The sequence below is a fragment of the Balaenoptera ricei genome, chromosome 17 (genome assembly GCF_028023285.1).
Source record: "Balaenoptera ricei isolate mBalRic1 chromosome 17, mBalRic1.hap2, whole genome shotgun sequence".
Lineage (NCBI taxonomy): Eukaryota > Metazoa > Chordata > Mammalia > Artiodactyla > Balaenopteridae > Balaenoptera > Balaenoptera ricei.
Window position 1 is genome coordinate 68,642,134 of NC_082655.1, and position 14,943 is coordinate 68,657,076.

The window sequence follows — 14,943 nt, forward strand, 5'->3', positions numbered from 1 at the left end:
GAGAAAACAATAAGTATTCGCATGAAAGGATGAGAAGAAATGGTGAAGAAATGTCTGGGAGAGTATTAGGTTTCCACTAAGGACACAAAGAAGGCAGCAATAGGTAAAGGGGTTGAAAATACAGATCATTTTATTTTTCATAAGAATTCAAAATTAGATAGTTTTAAGGGCATTCTGGGTCAGGGAATGCTTTCCAAGCCTGTTTTAGAATAAAGGACATGTCTTGGAGGTATTGGGACCTCCTGGTTTCCATTGCCAACCTGATCACGACTCCATTACTTATATTTATACTGACATAATAGCTACAACAATAGTAATAATAATATCACATCATACTCAAACATCTGATTAGGAAGTATCATTATATAATTAGATAAAAGGAGAAACTTCAAAAGAGATTAAAGGTCACAAAATGGAAATTACTCAGACCCACATCAGCCAAGGCCATAGGCTCCAGCAAACTGGGAGGTACCCAAGACAGAAGAGCTGCAGCTTTAAGTGCAGTTAAAAGAGTTGTAATGTTATGTTTGAAGTACTCCATGATATTCTATTTAGGATAATAGCCCATTGGAAAAGGTGGCTAATGAATGAAAGAACACCCAAATATTCCAGAGTGATTTTTTTCCTCCTTCGATTCAATCCAACAAGCATTAACTGAGCATCTCCTCCTCTTGGCACTGTGCTAGGTGCTGAATATCTTGAGATGAATATGACTCATTATGACAGAAATTCTATTTTCTCCTTTATTATATTATTGGTAAAAAATATCTCAATGTTGATAATCACAGAAACCATACCATAGAAATCTCCGAACTCATATCAAACACAGTTAAAATAATTTGGTTGATGATTTTGCAAGCCACACTGCCATCTATTTGCTAAAATTCTACAGGACATTCAGAACATACCTAAAGAAATTCTAATTCTATGTGATTTGGGGCAACTTATTCTCTCTGAGCTTCTTTTCACTTCTTTAAAATGGGGATAACAACAATACTTACTTCCAGGAATGTTGGAGTAAAAGAGTGTTTTATAAACTGAAATGCACATATGAATGTTAGTTCTTGATTTCTGAAACCCAGCCACAGAGATGTATAAAGACAAAGTTTGCCTTGTTACAGTCTCTTTCACTGACTGTGTGAAAACACATCAAAAGTTGACTATTTATTTGACATTTGCACATGATGGCTGAGCAAAGACTGAAAAAACACAGATAAAATGAGTATGTTACACTTGAATTTCCAATATACAAAAGGTGATTTATTAAGTTTCTTTGCTTTCCTTTTATGTCAACAGCTGTATGAAAAAAAATCACTCGTCTAAGAAATAGAGAACATCAGTCTTCTCTTGTCTAGCAGAAAAACAGTCAACAGTGGAATAAGGAGGTTTTCCTACATGTTAAAGAGGTGTTGTTGAATCAAAGTTCATGAACTAACTTCATTCTGTAGAATCCACCTCCCAGGACAGAATTTAAATAATTAAGCAGTCTCACAAAAAGAGAGAGAAGTGGAAATTTGGTGTTTTACAAATTTGGATTAGGAGTAATATAGATAAAATTTAATGTCTGTTAAAAGTGAAAGTGATAAGATTGGCTTGGGTCAGCCCTCGAGTATAAAACACTTCCTCATGAATTTTCAACAATTTTAAGTTATTAATGACATATTGCGTTTATGGGGTTTTATTTTCTCTCTCTCAAGTTGAGGAGCAATTCAAAGATGCAGTCAAATATTTAATTAAATCTGTATGGACTGAATTAATCAGACATTCTTGCAAGTGATTTAAAGAATAAGAAATTATAACTGCAGCTTCCTTTCTAATTTTATCAGTCTTGAAAAAGGTTAATATCATTTTGCTTAATATAACTGAATGTGTTTGTTACTTGACCAAATGAAACATGATTTTCTAGGACCTTAAAGGCATTCAAAATCTCATAAATTTCCTTGTAAGAAAAACAGCTTTTATAATTCTTTCAATCCTTGAGCCCTAAAAGTGTTTAAGAAAAAAGACAAAACATTCACATGATGCAAAAGGAACAGAGAGTTATATGTTAATGTTAGTGTTCTATAAGGAAATAAATACTCAAATTTCTGAATAATCTGAACAGTAATTTTCAAAGTTCATTTATAGCAGGGCAATTCTTATTTTTGAAACAATCTTACACCCAAACCTTATGTATTAGGGTGGTGACACTGGAACTGCTCTAGTTGAAGGGGAGCAGAACCCAGAACAGTGCTCTCTATAGCACAGTACATGCTCCTCAGCCTCCAAAAACAGATGGAAAAGTGATTACTTGAATCCCCGTAGTGCCACAGAGTGGGTGACTGTGGCTTTGAAGGATGACAGACTTGGGTTCTGTCTTAAGCTGTTCAGCTTGCTTTAACAAAATATCATAGATTGAGTGGCTTATATATAACAGAAATTTATTTCTCACAGTTTTGGAGGCTGGTAAGTCCAAGATCAAGTTGTCTGCAGAGTCTCTTTTATAAGGGCACTAATCCCATTCAAGAGGACCCCCACCCTTATGACCTAATCATCTCCCAAAGGCCCCACCTCTAAATACCATCACATTGGGGGTTAGAGGAATAGGTTTCAACGTATGAATTTTGAGGCGACACAAACATTCAGTCTATAGCAGGTTCCAATCACATTTCCACCATTAGTTGTAGTTACTTACTTTAGTAAGACTTAGTTTCTCCATCTAAAAATGGAGATAAACTTACCTCACAGAGGGCTTATACAATTTTAAATAAGTTAATGTAGGTAAAGCTAAAGCATTTCACATGGTTACAGCCAGAGTCCCTGCTCTCAAGAGGATATAGTCTGAGAGTTGCTAGCCATTCTCATTTCCCCTTCCATATGTTTATTAACATCTATAGCAGTGAATCTCAAGCAGGAAGGCCTGGCTCCCTTGAGGATCTGTAGTCCACTATCCTCCAGATGAGAATTCCTGGGTTGGACTTTCATGCAGGCAAAGAAGTTCAAGCAGCGTGGTGCAGAGATGTTAAGATAGTGAGTGTGGCTGCCTTGATCCAGGGTTGAAGCAGACAGAGGGATCTAGGATAGTTCCCAGCTTCCTAGATTAGTAGACTGGGAGAAACAGTGGTGGTATTCTGTAGGAAGAAGTTTCTGCTGAGGGTAGGGGTGGTGGCCAGAAGAAAGAGATGAAAAGAGAAGAGATTTTGAGGTGAAAGACATGTTGGGCATGGAAAAGACTGCAAGTATTAGAGTCAGGGAGTGTTCTTTCATCCTGTGATCCACCAGAAAGGCAATGCAGTGAGGCTAATCCACCAAAGCATTATTGATTTCCCCCAAGTTGATCACTAATGGTCTCAAGTGGTGGGACCACAGGAAGAGACAAGTGTAAGGAAATGGTATCCCTGAAAGAGATAAATGATCTGCACATCCAAGATCCGAGTACTGACTGCTCTCATTTTATTGTCCTAGGGCAGCAGGTTCTCCAAGCTGGGATATTTTTGTCCCTTCTTGAAGAATAGACTCTACATGGATATTTCTCAACTTTTGTGGTCTCCAAGTATAATGTCTGCTAATTTTTAATTATTTTTTTCTTGACATCATTTGAGGTTTGTCTCCTTAAGCAATAAACCCTTTATGTTTCTTCTTTGATTGAGTGGTTCTTCTAGAAATTGCCTTTTATGACATGTCTGCTTTCTTATTATTGGAATGCAAATACTTTCTTAATAAACATTTAAAAAACATCAGTGAAACTTAAAAAGGAAATGACAAGTTCCCGAAATTCATATTTAAATAAAATAAACACAGGCATCTGATTCATGATTCTTAAGAAATATGAATAACTTTTTATAGTTGTGACATCATAGAGAGATATTTACTTACAAATTACTCAGCTTCCTTTTTCCCAAGAAGGTTGTGTTATTTCTGAATCAAATGTCCCAATGTACTGAACAAAATAACTGGAAGTGAGGATAGCAATTATGTCTCTAATTTAGAACATTCTCGTGAAAATTATTTAAGCTTTGTTTCAAAAACGCTGCAAAAATCACTAGATAAAATGCTTTTTATATAAGCAAACTAAATAATCTGCAGAGGCTGGTGATTAGATTCCTGTATTCTGGCAAATGATACACCAAGCTTCTCTTGAAAAACCAAATCCTAAACCTATATTAAAAAAAAAAAATCACACAAGAAGTCACATTTCAGGACTGTGATAAAGAACAGCTAGTTATTATATGATGGTTAAATTCTTTGATTTTGCAAAAGAGGAATGAAAAAGAGGGATTTATCTACTTTATATTAAAACAGGTAAAGCTACAATAACTAAAACAAAAATAGTGCACACGTCAACAGAAGCTAACTCTCCACTGTCCAGATGATAGAGTGGTTAAGTGGGCAGACCCTGGATTTGGGCCACCTGGCATGGGTGCTGTCTTGGCTCCTTGGCTTACCAACTGAGGTACCCAAGGCAAGTTACCACATCTCCCTGACTCTAAGTCTCCCCATCTATAAGTTGGGTATAATTAAGACCTGTTGGCAAACAATAAGGAATAATGTGTGTAAAGTATCTGGCAAAAATTTAGTATTAAATAAATATTAGTTATGATATTATTATACCTAGTAAATTAAGATAAAAAGAAAAAAATCAAAATAAGAAAGGGATGGGTTCTCAAAAACAAATGACACTACACACGTTATTTGAGAACATATTGTTAGATCCTTGCTTCACAATAACACTAAAATAAATTCAAAATTGATTAAAGAATTTAAGGGGAAAATGTAAAGAACTTTTAGGTAAATATCTAATATTGGGGAGGGAAAGCTATGTCTAAAAATATGAAAGAAATCAGAAAGAGAAAAGTAATAGTTTAAGTATAATATAAAAAACTATCACAGACTTCCCTGGTGGCGCAGTGGTTAAGAATCTGCCTGCCAGTGCAGGGGATAGGGGTTCAAGCCCTGGTCCAGGAGGATCCCACATGCCACGGAGCAACTAAGCCCATGCGCCACAACTACTGAGCCTGTGCTCTAGAGCCCACGAGCCACAACTACTGAGCCCTCGTGCAACAACTACTGAAGCCTGCATGCTACAGCCCGTGCTCCGCAACGAGAAGCCACTGCAATAAGAAGCACGCGCACCGCAACAAAGAGTAGCCCCTGCTCGCCACAACTGGAGAAAGCCCACATGCAGCAACAAAGACCCAACACAGTCAAAAATAAATAATTTAATTAATTAATTTAAAAATTATCATGAACAATATTAAAAAGCAAAAGAAAAATTACTAAAAATATTTACCACATCTATAAAATAGAACAAGTCATTATGCATAACGAATACTAACAAGTCAACAGGAAAACAAACACCCCAAAAGAAATATGGCTGATGGCAAGAAAAAACAATTCATAAAAAATAGAAATACATGAGTCTAATAAGCATACATAAAATTTGTTAATTTGTAATCAAAGAAATTTACTAGTTAACAAAGAAACCCAACTTTACGGGCTAAAAATATTTCATATTACATTTATCAGTGTGATAAATTAATTTTGTGAATCTTTTGTTTATTCACTTATACATTTTAAGAGAATATTTAATTCTAGGAAGGGTTTAGGAGATTCCTGGTTAAAGGGGCAAATGGACTTTTTCGGGGTATGTGTCAAGAACTTTAAAATAGTTCATATTCTTTGACCCTTTTAGGAATCCAGCCTAAGGAAAATTAATGATGATTTTGTGCAGTTATCTCCAAGCATTACTTCTAAGCCGCAAATCTCAGTGTTTCCCATACCTTTTCACATAAAAACAAACATAGAAATAATATTTGTACAACACACAGCAGGACCTGGAATCGGCTGTTTGCACCAGAATGTGACTCAAAGCATTTAAGAGGAGGGCTGGAATGCCTGGATCCCAACACATCTGTCAACAACTCATGACCATCCAATTCACAACCACCATTAGCCTTGGACAAACTAACTGGAAATATACAACCAAAAACTCTAGCATTAATTCAAATGTAACAATTCTGTATTATGGTTTGACACTAAAATAAAAGTCTTGAACTTTAAAAAAGGATGAGGATATTTGGTCTAATAGATACTAAAACAGATAAGGCTGCAAAAATATGTGGGTATTAAAACTAGGTTTATAAAGAATTTTATGTCAGACTATTATAATTATGTAAATGAAGGAAAAGCAGGATGCAAAGTTGCTAATGGACTCTTTTCCAAAGTTCAAATTATGATATGACATATTTACAGATACACATGCATAAAAATACTGTAAAAATAAAACAAAATGTGAAAATTTATCTTTTATGTTGTGGTTGTGGATTTTAAACTATACTCTTTACTGAATTTTCCAAACATTTTATAATAAATACTATTATATTTATAATTTAAAAATAAACAAATTTGAAATAAAGAAGACCGTAACATAGATAATAGGAAGTTATACCAAATTTCATTTTTGAAATATTTTGCAAATCTAATGTTGATATTGATGTTGATATTTTATTAACTTTGGGAAATCTCTCTAGAAATGTTCAATACACAGAAAAGAGGAAAAAAGAGTTCAATATCTTAAAAAAGGATGGACATTCAATATGACCCTTTCAAGCACAGTTTCTAAAATAATCTTTTTCCCTAATGTTCTTCTAATATACATCATTATGTCAACATAATAGCAGGAATATATCATATTTTTTCAGTTTGAGTCAGCACAGTCCTGAGACTCAAACTTTATATGTGGCCCCTTCTTATCACAGGCCAAAAAAATGATCTTGATTAGATTAATGTGGTTGAGAGGGCAAGGAAGCCCACAAATGTTTAAGTTTCTCTAGGAAAGCACATTGTATCCAATCATTTTAATGTAATCTATGTAGTTTTTATAGCTGAAGAAGATGAACATGTAAGAGAAAACCTTTTTGTGAGGATCTTAATGTTTTTCCATCCCCACTAAGGGACTGAATGTTAACTTCCTGTGCTCCACACACAAAGAGACCATTTCAGCACACATGCTACACAGTTCATAATCAGAGTATGAATAAGGTTTTTACCTCACTACACAAAAATCCATATTGCTTTCCTTCTGCTTCAGTATATTTATATACCAAACAAATGAAATTTGCAGTAGCAGGCAATCATTTTAGTAAAGAATTAGCAATAACTTGAAAATACTGAAAATGTCAAAATACATTTTCTTTTTTGCCCATCATGTTTATAAGAATTAATGGATTCGTCCTGAGTTGGAATCCTCGGGACATAAATAGCATGTTGACATACATCTTCTTGGGCATTACTGGCTTATAAATCAATTGTATCTACATTAGTGCATATTAGGCCACTCTTTCTTCCCCAACTATCTTAAAAATAAAATTCAGAATTTAACTGATCCCAAGAAATAATTTCATAATTTTACTAATGGAGAAACAGTGAAATTATGTAGAGAGACTGATTAATTACAAAAGCTATAGTCAATGTTTTACCACTCATTATATCATGCTTTATCATCTCAGGCCATTTTTTTTGGTGCAAATGTGACATTTAGAAGTTACATTTTTTAAATTCATAGAAGTTTTAAAAAATAATATTTGCATAGGTTTAGGCAAATATTTCCACCAACAGTGTGTTAGAAATCAACAGACCTGAAATGTCAAACGGAAAAATCCCAGTAGATTCCAAAATTTGGTTAGATAACTTGCCGACTATAGTACCTGGTTTTAAGCAATTTATTGGCATCCTAGATCTGTGAGTGATAAAAGCCAAGCAAAATTCTACAGGATAGAAGGAAAATGAAACAGTAAAAACCTTTAGGGTTGAGCAAAATGTGTACCAATTGCTATTCTTTAGCAGATAATCCATTACTCCAATTAGCTGCCAGCAATTTGTCAACACTGTATTTCAAGGGACGAAATCCACCATAATTTATTATTTCTACTTGGTGAGATGATAATTAACACTAATTTCTTTCCTTTTTTATTTTGCAAGAGTACAAATTGAAATACGTTTAGTCTTAATTCCATAAATGCTAGCTGTGATCCTATTTTTCCGTGCTAGGTATATAATGCAAGAAAAAATTGCAGCTTGTTCATTAACCTGTACTTTCAACATTTCCTCCACTGGCCAGCTATTTAAATCAATTTACATAGAATTACAAACTGTATAAAATATGTACAACAATTTACTCATCATAAAATTATACTTGAGTATGAAAAAGAATTTTGAAGATGTTTTACTGAAAACATTTAAAATGTCAAGTTGTGAAGATGATGAAACAGACATAATTTTCATGGCAGGGGTTGTTTGTAGGGAGGAACACTATCAGTAAGAAACAAGGTGGAAAGTAGAAGTATCAAAATTCATAGTTAAAGAAATAGTCTAAAAGTCCACTAAAAATTCATACCCATATTTTATACTGGAAAGCTATGGGGGAAATTGTTTTAATGCTTGTCAAGTCTAAGTGATAATTTTATAATTTTACATCTTATTTTTATTAAAGTATAGATGATTTACAATATTACCTTAGTTTCAAGTGTACAACACAGTGATTTAATATTTTTATAGGTTATACTCCATTTAAAGTTATGATAAAATATTGACTATATTCCCTGTGCTGTACAATATATCCTTGTACCTTATTTTTATTATACATAGGTAATTTTAATTTTTTTAAATGTAATCTTTTTATGGCATGCCTTATGAGAGAAGAGGTAACAATCTGGGAAAGAAGAAGTGGTAGAAAAGAATGAATCTCCAAGGAAATACAAGGCATTTGTGCAACCTACCTATTGTAAAAGGCATTTGTGCAACCTACATATTGTAAAAGTCATATGATTTTAGCAGATTTCAAAATTTTCCTTCAGTCTCAGCAATAAGTGATCATTGAGTGTAGTGGAATTCTTCTTTTAACACAATTCCCAAGAGCACCCCGGATTTGTTATAAGAGGATTCCACTGTACTAATTAACAATCCGACAGGGAATAGAAATACAGGTGGAACTCTTTGCTGACCTATTTCATTGGCTGAATAAAATTTTTTAAATTAGCAAAATCAATTTACCTAATTCAACCCAATAAAAAGAAATTCACTTATAAACAATGTCTTTCCTATCAAAACTCTTTTCTGAATTTCTACATCAGCTGTATGTTACTGGAATTATGCACATAAGTGTTTCTTTATCTTCATGTCTTCCAATTACAGTTGTTATCAAAAGAATATTACATCTAACCCAAATTTACTCTTTTTTAAGTTTATATTCATGGGATCTTGAGAAAATGCAGTATGTGTGGAAAATTCCAACTTCAGAAAATTAGGTCCACACCTTGCTACTTGTGAGTAGAAATAGAATCACTGAAGAGTGAAAAAAAAAAAAAAAAGCTATCACTTGTCCCTAGAACATCAATTTAAAACATGGTTTGTTTATTTACTAATTCAGAAAGCACAATTAATATTGCCAAGTCAAGCTTAAAAGTAATCAAAGTTTACCCCTAATCCAGCTAAGTAGATGTCTACTTTATTAAGATGATTCTGTAATCACCTGAGTCTAACTTTTGCATCAAGTTTGCCGAAGGAATCTTTTCTGAGACATGTATTATTTTCTTCTTTCCTTTCCTTCTGAGTACCCTCTGAATTTTAAGATCCCCTTCTCATCATGTTGCTCTGGTTTCTCATACTCCTTCAATTGTCAAGGACACAAGCAAGATTAGTAGTCTTTTATGCTCCAGATTTAATGATCACTTGCTCTCATAAAAATTTACCTGTCTCATGATTTAGTCCCTCAAACTTCACTTTTTCACTATCAACTTAATCTAACAAATAATCCTATCTTTAATATTGGCTACTGATAGTGGCCTAATTTTATTCCTTCTATATTACATCTGCTGTTTAATAGTGACTCCAGTGCCTTAATAATTGTATGGACCCTGACAAGTTTTGTGAGAGTTTGGGCACTAGGAAATATGAATATATCACAGAAGGGTTGTCAAATCTAAGTGATAAGTCATAGGACTTGCGAAATTCAGAGACGACTGATACTGAGTATGCGAAAATGCTTAACAATTAAAAAGTGCTATACACATATGTGATATCATTATCATTACTACTACCATCATTCTAGTTAGTTTTACCCGTCTTCTCAAACAGATAAGACTCTTCAGAAGGAAAATGTACTAAAAACATAACTTTTAGTAACTCCTAGGAATTTTAGGAAATATTTCCCTACAAGAGTCCTTTTTTTTTTTTTTTTAATTAATAGCTACTTTATTTATTTATTTATTTATTTATTTATTTATTTATTTATTTATTTATTTTTGGCTGTGTTGGGTCTTCGTTTCTGTGCGAGGGCTTTCTCTAGTTGTGGCAAGCGGGGGCCACTCTTCGTCGCGGTGCGCGGGCCTCTCACTATCGCGGCCTCTCTTGTTGCGGAGCACAGGCTCCAGACGCGCAGGCTCAGTAGTTGTGGCTCACGGGCCCAGTTGCTCCGCGGCATGTGGGATCTTCCCAGACCAGGGCTTGAACCCGTGTCCCCTGCATTGGCAGGCAGATTCTCAACCACTGCGCCACCAGGGAAGCCCAAGAGTCCTTCTTTTGATTTTCTTTCTGCTTTAGCTAAGAAATGATGACCAGTTACATAAAGTCTTATAGGAGTCAGCTTATGATGGACTGGTCAGTATCGACCAATGAATAAAATAAATGAGACTTACAAAGGAAAAAGAAAAACAGTAAGATATTGAATGCTAAATATCTTTCTTAATTATCTTTTCATCTTCCCATTATGCTCCCATACTTGTTTAATACTTTCAAAACAAAATAGGATTTCCAAGATTAAGAAACTAGAGGAACTGTGAAATTTTAAAAATCATTGATAGTAAGTCTTTATGGATCATTGATCTAAAAAAGTTTATGTACTCTATTTATGTACTAAAAGGTCATAATCAATATCTGCTGCTTTGTATTTTCTTCCTAAGACTTCCTTTTTGTTGTTTCATTTTTAATGAATAGATTTATCTGACAAATCCAGCTTTAATCTTCACAAGGTGTAGATATGCTGAGACATTCCAGAACAGAAAAGGAGGAGGGAGAGAGGGAAATTCCAAAAGAATGATTTGCTTATTTGGGGGAGGATAAAAATGCAAATCTAAATATTGCTTTTACCTCACTCAAATATTCACAAAATATTTTAAACACTGCTTAAGCCACTGGGGAAAAAAAGTTTCCAAGAGTCTGTTACCCACTTATTAATATCCAATACCCAACATGGAAAGTTAGCAAATAGAGACAGCATGTGTTGAAACTACTCTAAATGGTTTTCAACATTTGTGGCATGTTTATATTTTTGCAGGAAATGACTCAAAATTTGCTTTGAAGTATTTTGTATTTCTTATGGTAATAAAGGAAAAAAAAGTTCTGCTTTGTTCCAGTTCTCCATTAATATTTAGATAAAGCCACAATTTTCTTCTTGATTTACCAAAAATACAATTGTAAGAAATATTATTTAGGGAATTTCCATCTAAAATATCATCAATCTGATATAATTTTTTAAATCCATGTTTTCTTCATAATAAAAGCAGCTACCATCTAGAAACTATGTTCAAGGTCCTGATATTACTTTATTTATCCATTTATTGTTTATATTCCATACTTACCCCCTAAATTAAATGTTTAAATTTACATTTGACTTTAAATGGAAATACAGAATTTTTAAGAATTCAAAATCTAGTGAATGTGATAAATGAAAAGTTAAATTGGCTTACGACAAATTTCTGCATTAGAAAAACACTATGTGAGCACTGTGAAAAGAAAGCAAAAATTTCCAAAGGTCAGTTTGAAACCACTCAGAAGTTTGACCAAAAAAACTATTTTCTCTTTTTTTTCCTCTTTGGGTTATTAGGTATTATTAAGTAAGCTAAATACTATGGACAGGATAAATCTCGATTTTAGAAAATTATTAGAAAAAGAATTTAATGGTATCTTTTGAGATATGAATAAGGCTTTGATGGAATTCACAGATGATGAAAAAAATCTTTGCAAAAAGTGATGAATGACAGATTATCTCAAACTGAAGGATGACATGCTTTTATCATCATGAGATTATGAAGATTATCATGCAAGAGATCATGAGATTATCAATGCATACTCCATTACACTCCATGATGTGGGAACATTATTTGAAACCCTGCGTTTGGTTGTGGCATAACCCACACTTTACAGGGGACTTGGCAAACAAGAATATGTTCAGAGAAAGCATCCAGAGGAAAATGAAATCTTTGAAAACTACACAATGTAAGAATTGGTTGAAAGAACAGATTGTGTTTTGGCTGGAAAAAAGTGTCAGATGGGACATACTAACAGCTTCTACTATCTGGAGGTCGGTTCAGCGTAGGAAGGACTATTACCTCAGGAGCAGAACTAAGACCAATGGTTACACGTGATTGTGAGAAATGTAAGAAAATGTCTAACAAATAGGAATAATCTGTTTATAAAAGAAACAGGAAGGCACTAGAACTGTCAAGAACGTGCAGAAGGGAAACTGACTAGTGCTCAACTCCTGACCTCATTGCTTTTTTTAAAAAAATTAATTTTAATTGGAGTATAGTTGCTTTACAATGTTATGTTAGTTTCTGCTGTACAGCAAAGTGAATCAGCTATTTGTATACATATATCCCCTCTCTTTTCAGATTTCCTTTCCATTTAGTTCGTCACAGAGCATTGAGTAGAGTCTGACCTCACTGCTTTTTTTAGCTTTGGGATCTTGGTCCAGTTACTAAACTTCTCTGACTTTCCATTTCCTTATCTATAAAATGGATGTTCTTGCGTTGGATGAAAGTGGCATAGGAGGCCAGAACACTGAGGTAAGGGAGAGGAAATCCTGAACTAGATGACCACCATGCTTCTTCCTATTTCTAAGTTTCTACTATTTTATAATAAGTGAAAATAAGATATTTTTCATCTCATGGTAAGAAATTATTGCTAAATAATTTCTCTTATTCAACATATAACTATTATGTTGTATAATAGGTATAGAGTGCCTACTATATATAGGCACTCTTCTAGGAATACAGAAGCAAAAAAATGCACAAAAAATGCTTGTCCTCATAGACCTTATATTATGTGGGAGGAGACAGACAATAAATAAGTAAATCATATAGTATAGTAGAAGCTGAGAAGTGCTATATAGAAAAACAGAGAAATTAGAAATTTTAAATAAGGCCTGGGAAGCTTCAATGAGAAGCAGACATATGAACAAAGATACATTAATTCCATCAGTAATTGTAAAATTAATTTTATTATGAAATCCATTGAAAAATGTGGTACCCTCAACAAAATCCTGTGATCCAAATAATGTTCCAAATAATGTAATCTCATCAGAGAATGTTATGAACTGAATTGTGTTCCTCCAAAATTCATGTTGAAGTTCTAACCTTTAGTACTTCAGAATGTGTACTAAATAGGATTAGTACACATTCTGTACTTCAGAATGTGTACTAATAGGAAATAGGATTTTTAAGGAGGTAATTAAGTTAAATGAGATCATTGGGATGGGTCCCAATACAAAATGACTGGTGTATTTATAAGAAGAGGAGATTAGGACACAGACATTTTACAGAGGGAAGAACATGTGAAGACAAAGACACAGAGAGAAGGTGCTGTCTGTAAGTCAAGAAGAAAGGCCTCAGAAGAAACCAGTCCTGCTGACACTTGGATCTCAGACTTCTGCCTCCAGAACAGTGAGACAATACATTTCTGTTGTTTAAGCCACCCAGTCTGTGGTGCTTTGCTACAGCAGCCCTAACAAACTAATGCAGAGAATACTGTAGTATATTAATCCAGTCTAAATATTAAGTTTAGGATAATGCAAGATTGCATAGCCATTTTTAGAGCAACTCAGAATCTTTTACAAACTTTATATTTAGAATTTATATGTAGATTTCAGTTTTTTCTGTGTTTATCCTTTTAACATTAAATTGCATTGAAAATCTTAAACCTAATGGTTTCCTCCCAACATACTCTATGGAAGAGATATAGTTTAACCAAAATATCACGAGGACTTCACAACTGGTAATACCATGCTTAAGTTATATGTAAACTTTCAGGATATGCAAAACAGTTATTTTTCTATCAGGCTGTATATAAACTTAGTGAAGTTTAAGATGGCAGCTCATAATCTTTTAGAATGTTCATGTGCACAAGCAAAAAGTTAATAATACCAGAAATTAGATTTTCCCACCTCCTTCAAATCTTATTCCCCAATTGCTGAAAGAGCTCAGTCCAGCTTTGCTGGGTACCTGTAATCAAGCTGGCCACCTACTCATACAAGCAACTGCATGACTCTGTGGAATATACTGGATGCATGTTTTAAAATATTCTTTAGTTTGAATAATATTGTTTCCTATTCCCTTTAGATGTTCCTATTAGTGATATACATTAGTTTTAGAGATAAAAATAAGTAAATGAATATACTTACAGGTCCTGTTAATCTAGATGCTTTCTCAAATTCTTCACCCTCTTCCATCAGTGCTTCTTCGCTTCCAGCTAAAGAATCTGTTTTCACAATAAGAATGAATAAATTAGAGTCACATATTGCTTACTAACTCTCTGATATATAAACCTATTACGAGAAGGATATTAAAGTGACTGAACCAGTTGTTGAAAAATCATAGTGTTTGTGATTTAAAATAGGGTGTAGAGTGTTATTTATTTAGCTTAAAGACAACGTATGAAAAACGTTTAGTACTTCTAATTTAAAAGGGCACAGTGAAGTCAGGAATTTGCAGGAGCTGCAGTCATCTTAGGGCAACACTCCTTTTGGCATATTAGTTAGCTAATTGTTGGAACTTTAATGTCCTTTTTCTGTATTGTAATTTTGTATTTGTTTTATCCATCAACTTTTTTTTTTTGCTACACTATTTAGGTATCAATTTGTGTTCTCTCTTTTAAATGGAATGAAAAATTCTGAAAAGTCTAGAGAAAAGT